The sequence below is a fragment of the Abramis brama genome (assembly GCF_963993115.1).
Source record: "Abramis brama genome assembly, chromosome: 10".
Taxonomy (NCBI): domain Eukaryota; kingdom Metazoa; phylum Chordata; class Actinopteri; order Cypriniformes; family Leuciscidae; genus Abramis; species Abramis brama.
The window spans coordinates 33,206,497-33,214,925 of NC_139972.1; the positions used below are offsets into that span (position 1 = coordinate 33,206,497).

The following is an 8,429-nucleotide window of genomic DNA, read 5'->3' on the forward strand; positions in this document are numbered from 1 at the left end:
ATAACATTTTATTTGCAACATTTTGAGCATATTTTGGGAATGTTGTTTAAGTTAAAGTTTGTACAATGATCTCAAAATAACGTTGTCTTAATGTTTTGTCATAACAAAAGAAGAACGTTCTCTCTGTCACATTTGTAGAATGTTTTGAGGATATCATTGAGAGATGAGATGTTTATTGTTCTTTATAAAATGTTCTTCTAATGTGACGAGTTAACACAATTAGAACATTTTACTTGCAACATTTTGAGCATATTTTGGGAATGTTGCTAAAGTTAAAGTTTGTACAATGATCTCAATATAACATTGTCCCAATGTTTCATGATAACAAAAGAAGAACATTCTACTTGCAACATTTTGAGCATATTTTGGGAATGTTGTTAAAGTTAAAGTTTGTACAATGATCTCAATATAACATTGTCCCAATGTTTCATGATAACAAAAGAAGAACATTCTCTCTGTCACATTAGGAAAATGTTTTGAGGATATCATTGAGAGATGAGATGTTGAATGTTCTTTATAAAACGTTCTTGTAATGTTATGTGTTAACACAATTAGAACATTTTAATTGCAACATTTTAAGGATGTTTTGAGGATGTTGTTGAGATAACAGATTATATAATGTTCTCAGTAAAACATTGGCACAATGTTCCATAATAACAGAGGAGGAACATTATCAAATCAACGTTCGTAAAATGTTTTGAGGATATCACTGAGACCTGAGATGATGAGTGTTTTTAAAAAAAATTCTTGTAATGTGACGTGTTAACAAAACTAGAACATTTTAAATGTAACATTTAGCAATCAAACTACACAATTATTGTTAAATTGAGCTTGCTGGTCTGACAGCAGGCCAACAGGGTTCACGATGGAACATATGGTGCATTTAAGTCCTCCTGGGAAGTTTGTATTCATGAGGTTTTACAATTTTGTTTAATGTTTTAAATTAATGAAGCCACTGTAAACTTTATCATCACATATTATACTGTTACATATTAATGCTATCATATTTTGTGCAGGCATTAGCTTACTTCATTGTCACTGCTGAATACCTAAGTATAGTGGTATCCCACAATGTTTCCCACTGACACACCCCTAACTCTTCAAGATCGGGGTTAAAGAAAATCCTGAGCTTCCTACTCATATTCTCATCATTGTGGTGGCGTTCAACTTGTAAATACGATCTTTATGACATGACTTGAATGCACCAATAGCTCTAGCTTAATTAGGGACAATCCATACAAACACTCTTTGCTAAAATACATTACAGACTGTCACAGTAAGAAGTTATTCGTCCTGTATCAACGCTAAAGGCCTAACCACTGCAGTCAACACCTTGGAGTATCCATGCTGTTAAATAAAAGTCTGTAGACAAGGGTTAGGGTTAGGGTTAACCTTAACCCTTAATTTCTAACCCAGACCCGGTTTCACAGAGTTTAGATTAAGCCAGGATTAGGCCTTAGTGCATTTAATTAGCTTTTAAAAATGTGCCTTAGAAAAAAGAAAAAGAAACATTACTGGTGTGCATCTTGAGACAAAATAATGGCACCGACATATTTTAAGATATGTCAGTGCAAGTTGCTTTCAGGTAAAACAGCTCAAACGTGCATTTTAGTCTGGGACTACAGGCTTAAACCTTGCCTGTGAAACCCGGGGTATATGTTGCAACTTGTATAGAATTATGCCAATGTTACCAAAGTGTTGTGTTGGACAGAGGATTTACCCTAAACCAACAGGTTGTGTAACTGTGCCACACAGGGTGAAAAGCAAGTTGACATTATTAGGCATAAGAGTGTTTCTAAAGGAAAGGTCAATATTTTGTTAAAGTGCAAAAGGATCATTATGGGTCACATGAATGTATCTCTAATGTTACCATGATACCAATCCATTAGTTTTTCATGTAGGTAGGTATACAGAATTGTATATGAATAGCCTATACATATGCAATGTTTGCTCTGTTTAATATATAATATGTTTGCTCTTTTAAACTGCTGTTTGGCAGAGCAGTGGTAAATATATGTTGTTATACATGGTATATATTATTTGTGTAATTTATTATTATTATTTATATGTTATTGTAAGTTTATTTATTTTTTATCATGCACTGCAATGAAGACACCATTTAACCAATTGATTAAATATAACAGCCAGCTTACAAATACAACTAAATAAATAGCCGTGCACATTTTTTTCATATTCTTTCTTTTAAAACATGTAATCTTTTCCTGTAATTGCAATGTTACCACATTATTGGCTGTCTCTTCGAGTTGTTTTGAGCATGATTGGCTATTCAGACTGTCATCCAGGAATCTGGCCAATGGCAGCTATGCGCGCCTTTTACTGGTCAAGTTTGAAGTTTGAATATTCGTCTGTTTTAGAGTGAGAGTGTGTGTGTGTGCGCGCTGCTGCTGCTCGGGAGGATCTTCAGTACTAGCCTCCTTCGGTTCTGTGGCTTTTACATTGTTTAAAACATGGATTATTTTGCATCGTACTGTTACATTTTTATTTTGAGCGAGTTGCGGGATGTAAATGGACAACGAATTTTAACAACGTAGCCTACGTGTAACGGACATATTGCAATCTGCGGAAGGTAAATAACTTTATTTTATATAAAAATACATTCTGCTACATCAAAATATAGTGTGTTAAATTGAGAAGCTAATTTTAAATGCGACTAGAGCAATATCGATATTATGTCAATGTTTCAGGCTGCATGTGTAACGTTAGGCTAAATATTGTCAGCTAAGTTAGTTTTTGATAAAAATAAATAAAAATAAACCTCAGCATAGTCTGAGCTTTACAATGAGTGAACTGAGAACATTGTGTCTTTATACAGAGAGGAACTCGACCCACACTATGAAAACTAGGCTTTTGAATGATCGCGGGATATCGGCCTAACGTTACCGTCAAAATGATGAGTCATCATCATAATATGTTTTTGAGCTGGTGAGTAAAAATTTGCAAGCTTTTTATGTCTCTTTTAGTAAGTAAATACAAATAGCTAATAATATTGCTGTATGTGTGTGTTTCCCATTATCCAGGAATTTTGGGAATAAATTATCCAGCCACATGATCTTCAGTTGCGGTGAGTATTGTCATAGTAAAATACACGTGAAATAGAGGCAGAACATGTAAACTCTGCTCAAAGGCACACTGGTCCAAACCCTCCAGTCAAAATTGTACCTGTCTTCTTGATATGAGTTTTTATGGGCCTAGCTGACCCAAACATAAATGTCCTTTCAAAATGAAATTATTTTCAAACCTGTATGACTTCTGTGAAACACAAGAATGTTGGGAATAAAACAACATTGGAACCCATTTTATGGAAACAAATGTTCCCAATGTTTCATGATAACAAAAGAAGAACATTCTACTTGCAACATTTTGAGCATATTTTGGGAATGTTGCTAAAGTTAAAGTTGTACAATGATCTCAATATAACATTGTCCCAATGTTTCATGATAACAAAAGAAGAACATTCTCTCTGTCACGTTAGGGAAATGTTTTGAGGATATCATTGAGAGATGAGATGTTGAATGTTCTTCATAAAACGTTCTTCTAATGTGACAAGTTAACACAATTAGAACATTTTACTTGCAACATTTTGAAAAAATAAAATAAAATAAACCTCAGCATAGGAGCTTTACAATGAGGGAACTGAGAACATTGTGTCTTTATACATAACATAAATGTCCTTTCAAAATGAAATTATTTTCAAACCTGTATGACTTACTTCTCTGAAACACAAGAATGTTGGGAATTAAACAACATTGGAACCCATTTTATGAAAAAAAAAAAAAAAAACAGTGAAGTCATTTCTCAAGATATCTTAATTAAGGTTATACAAAATAAATTCATACAGTTTTGGAACAACATGGAGTACCGGTAAATAACGATAGAGAGTCTATTTTTTGGATGAGCTGTTCTTTTTAGGACATGTTCCCAGGGTCCTTTGCTAAATTAACCATGGTTTTTATTATAGTAAAGTGTAGAAACAATATTTTTATGGTAGATTGATTACAATAATTTATTACCATTTAGTTAGTGTAGCCTTACCATGGTTAATGTTAGTAAGGGTTCTCCAGATTTATATAGCCTAACACTTAAGGAAAACATAAAAAATGGTCCTATGTCACCCAGATCAATAGTCTGTTAACACACATTAACACACTTTTTACATTTTCTTAAGATCAAGCATTGGACCAATGTTTACGGAGCAGAACAGGCACCAACAGAGAAACAAGTCCATCACTAGTAAGTATCCACTGCATTTTATAAAACCGTAGTCAATTTTAAACGCACAATGCACTCCAAAATAAAAATGATCTATTTTTTTCTCCCTCGTGCCAGATTTATATCTGTCCCAGATTTATATCTGACTTTCTTTCCACAGAGATTTTTAGAAAAATGATCATTAAAGAGAATCATATAAAGAGAAATGTGGGAGGAGCTTGAATTTATTGCCTAGCCCTGTTTGTTTGAACCGCGAGAGCCGTCAAAGCTTATGCTACTCCTATGTCATGCACCGACAAGAGCCTTTTATAGTCAACACGTCGGACGCAAGCAACTTGCAGTTTTGCCCCCACCAACAACGCATAGTATTGCATACAACGGTGCGTCGCGTATCAAAAACTGGGACGACACATTTTTCTACTCATAGACGCATATGGCGGCCGAAGTGTAGTGATGCGTAGCCTTGCAGGCGCATATGCGTATCGATGCGTTGACTAACTCTTTGGGCGTAATTTGACTTGCATATGGCTGTCTGCTGGAAGCTAGTTATTTAAGTCGATAAAATTATAAATATGGTAGGGCTGGGGGAATTAACACGTTAATCTTCGCGATTAATTTGAGATGCTTAACGAGTTTATAAAAAAAATGCAATTAACGCAGCACTTTTTTTGCCTCATTTTAATGACTTCCTGTTGCGGAAAAGGCTGCAAAATATGCCGTCCCGCCCCTCCGTGTTCGGCGATCAGGTTTTATTCTCACGCAGCTTTCATGACCGGGTCTTTTCCGCTCCGCGCTCTCCATTCCGTGTGTGTGTGTCGGCGCACTGACACACACACACAACACTGAGCAAACATTGAGCTCTTTGCTCAATGTTCTGCTCCGTGTTTGCGCTGCGCGTTCTGCTCTGTCGTTAACGGCCCAAACGCTCCAATCATGTACCGATCATGCACTGGAAAAGCAAAGTCAAATAACGTGAAATTTCTCAGTAGTAGACTTCTGTGAAATAGCCCTACTGAGCTGGTATAGTCATGCTGACAACAATGGTAAAATTACCTGCTCTGATCACATGCTCTTGTAATAATAGCTTTGTAGGACTATGTTTTATTTTGATAATTAAAAAAAAAAAATTATAATAATAAATTGTTAAATTTATTATGTTGATTGATTATTGAAAATAATAATATATTGATATATTGATGTTTAATATTATTTTAATACAGGGCTATTTTCTGTTCCTTTTTTTCCTTTTTGTTGTTTAATTAGGTTATTCTAAGTTTAAATATTGATGATTACAAGCTTGGGGGAAATGCAATTAATTGCATTTAATTACAGCAAATTGTGTAAATAATCAGTTACTTTTTTTAATCGATTCCCAGCCCTAAAATATAAAATATGGATATGTTTCTTACACAAACGCATCACTTCGCTTCACCTTTCGCCTTTATTAACCTGCCAGAGCCGTGTGGAGTACTTTTATCATGGATGGATGCATTTTTATGGACTTGTCAAAAAAATCCCACAGGGAGCTACAGAATAAGAAATCTTTGAAGTCCACTTTTTTACTGTCTGTTTCCATCAGTAAAATTACAGTTTTTTTTTTTCTCTCAGAATTGTGAGGCAAGAACACACAATTGCAAGAAAATATCAGAATTGTGAGCTGTCTTTTTTACTCCCCTCAGAATTCACCCTTCGAGGGAGTTTGATTGACAGGTATTTTTTACATTTTTATTTTACCAAAAATATTTTTTTCTAAAAAAATTACACAAATTAAACGTTGAGACTTTGTTTCAACTTTCATATCAAAAGTAACCTGCTCTGTCTTGTCTCTGCGTTTAAACGTTTCAGCGTTTTTTCTGTGATCCGCAATGTATTTTTCATTGCGTGACAATATGATGTGTGGCGTGAGAGCGCCATGGCTTGTTGGACATAGCAACAGTAACTAAAGGGGGCGGGTCTTTGCAAATTGCATTAACCATGGCTGCCTGTTAATTATCACTGGACTACTTCGCTCTCGCATCTCCCAAAAGTAAATTTTTTTTTGTTTTCTTGATTCCATTTGAATGGTTTAATTAAATTGCTATAACCAATTATTTAAAATGTAATGATTTAAGCAAAACGTTCTTCAAAGGTTAAACCAAACTTTTATTTGACGGATTGCCGTGTAGACCTTTGAGTTTCTCTGTGTTTTATGATATGATGATAGTTTTTCTCAAATGAAGCTAAAATGCTGCTGAAGTGACTCTCAGAGCAGCTGTATTGATGAAGTCCATTAATGTTCTCATATAGAAACGACAGCAAAAAAAAAATAAGCCAGAATTGCTTTTTTTTCTCAGGTTTTACTAATTTATCCTGTGATTCTGACTTTCAAACGGCCAATTGCGAGTTTATATCTCGCACTTCTGAGAAAAAAAAGTTTGAATTGTGATTCGCAATTACCTTTTTTAAAAATTGTATTCCATGGCGGAAACAAGCTTTCATATGCACAGACAGTAGCTCACATTTAACATGCAGATTGTGCGCACACAGAAACCTACTGGAGCACAAAAAGTTAGTGTCAACACTGTCCTGTGATTTCTCAATAAGAAACAGAAGTTATAGCATATTTTTCTTTCTGCTTTTGAAGTAACTAAAACTTACAGCTTAGCTAATAGCAAAGAGACGATTCACAGGTATGATTAAATCACACTAGAAATTGTTCTATCTCAAATGCAGTACTACTTTATCTGTATCTGATTTAAAACAAGCAGAAATCTGTAAGAAATGTAACAATCCATAGACAATATAACTGATGAAAATGAGCTGTTACATCAGAGCAAAAGCATCGTGGGCAGTGCTGTGACATGCTGCAGCTGTGCTCAAGGCTACCTGAGTTCGAGGTTCACACTTCTCAAGCCAAGTTTGTAGTTTGTTAAAATAATTTAGCCTCTAGTTGTGTTATTAAAGGGATACTCCACTTTTTTTGGAAATAGGCTCATTTTACAACTCCCCCAGAGTTAAACAGTTGAGTTTTACCGTTTTCGAATCCATTCAGCCGAGTTTCTGATATTTGGAAGAATATCAGTAACCAGACAGTTTCTGGTCTCATTGACTTCCATAGTAGGAAAAAATATATACTATGGAAGTCAATGAGACCAGAAACTGTCTGGTTACTGACATTCTTCTAAATATCAGAAACTCGGCTGAATGGATTAGAAAACGGTAAAACTCAACTGTTTAACTCTGGGGGAGTTATAAAATGAGCCTATTTCCAAAAAAAGTGGAGTATCCCTTTAACATGTATATAATGGATTAAGTATATGTTTTAAATTACAGAAACAAAATAGATACTCATAAGGTATCATATTTATACTTTTAAATAAACTAATCTAATTAATTTCTGATTAATAATTAGGCTGGCTAATTTTGAAAGTTTTCAAAGTCAATATTGCTTGTGATCTTAATATGTAATATGTATTTGTATTATTTTTGTTTACACTGTTGCATGATCTTCTTTTATAGGCTATGAGGAAAAACTCTACCATGCACACAGAGAATGGAGCTCAATTCTGCTAACTGGGATAGCAGCTGAAAAAGAAGAAGAGAAGAACAGTAGAACACCTATTAATGCAGATGACTTTATTCTTTTTCTGCAAGAACCAAGACAACCAAAGACTGATGATGAGCGCTCTGAGCAAACAGCAGTCAAGACGTGTGATTGCACATTGGACTTTACTGAGTTCTTCATTTAATGTTGGGCATCTACTGTACGCAGAACTTCTAATAATTTATGTGAATGCCATTCATAAACCTGTTAGATTTTTGTTTTATTTTAGAGATTAATAAAATTGTATGTTTTAACAATGTTATAGCTAAGCATTATTTATGTTTAAGAGAACATTTTGGGAACAAAAATAAAACTTCCCACTAAAAAATTTATAAGAATGTTAAGTAGTATTTTTAAGAGTATTTTTAGAGAATGTTATCCTAACTTTTAGAAGAACGTTCTAAGAATAAAAATAAAACTTCCTGCTAAAAACTTTATAAGAATAAAGGGATAATGTTCTAAAAATGTTATGATTAAACATTTATAGAAGGTCATCATCACAAAACATTTTTAGAGTGTTCTTAGAGAATGTTATCCTACCTTTTAGGAGAAATAATGTTCTAACAATATTATTATTAAACATTTTTATAATGTTGTAAAAAAAAATGTTATCTGA

The 8,429-nt window shown here is 34.0% G+C and overlaps 1 long non-coding RNA gene across 2 annotated transcripts; it reads left to right on the forward strand.

Moving 5' to 3' along the window:
- The first annotated feature begins 461 nt into the window (after positions 1 to 461).
- LOC311090737 lies at positions 462 to 8,075 on the forward strand. 2 transcript variants are annotated; one of them, XR_014607939.1, is made up of 6 exons: positions 462 to 2,587; positions 2,834 to 2,943; positions 3,039 to 3,082; positions 4,187 to 4,251; positions 5,839 to 5,940; positions 7,729 to 8,075. It is a non-coding gene; the product is annotated as an uncharacterized lncRNA (long non-coding RNA). The 2 variants fall into 2 exon arrangements; XR_014607940.1 differs by lacking the exon at positions 5,839 to 5,940 and having other exon boundaries at positions 480 to 2,587.
- Positions 8,076 to 8,429: the final 354 nt, after the last annotated feature.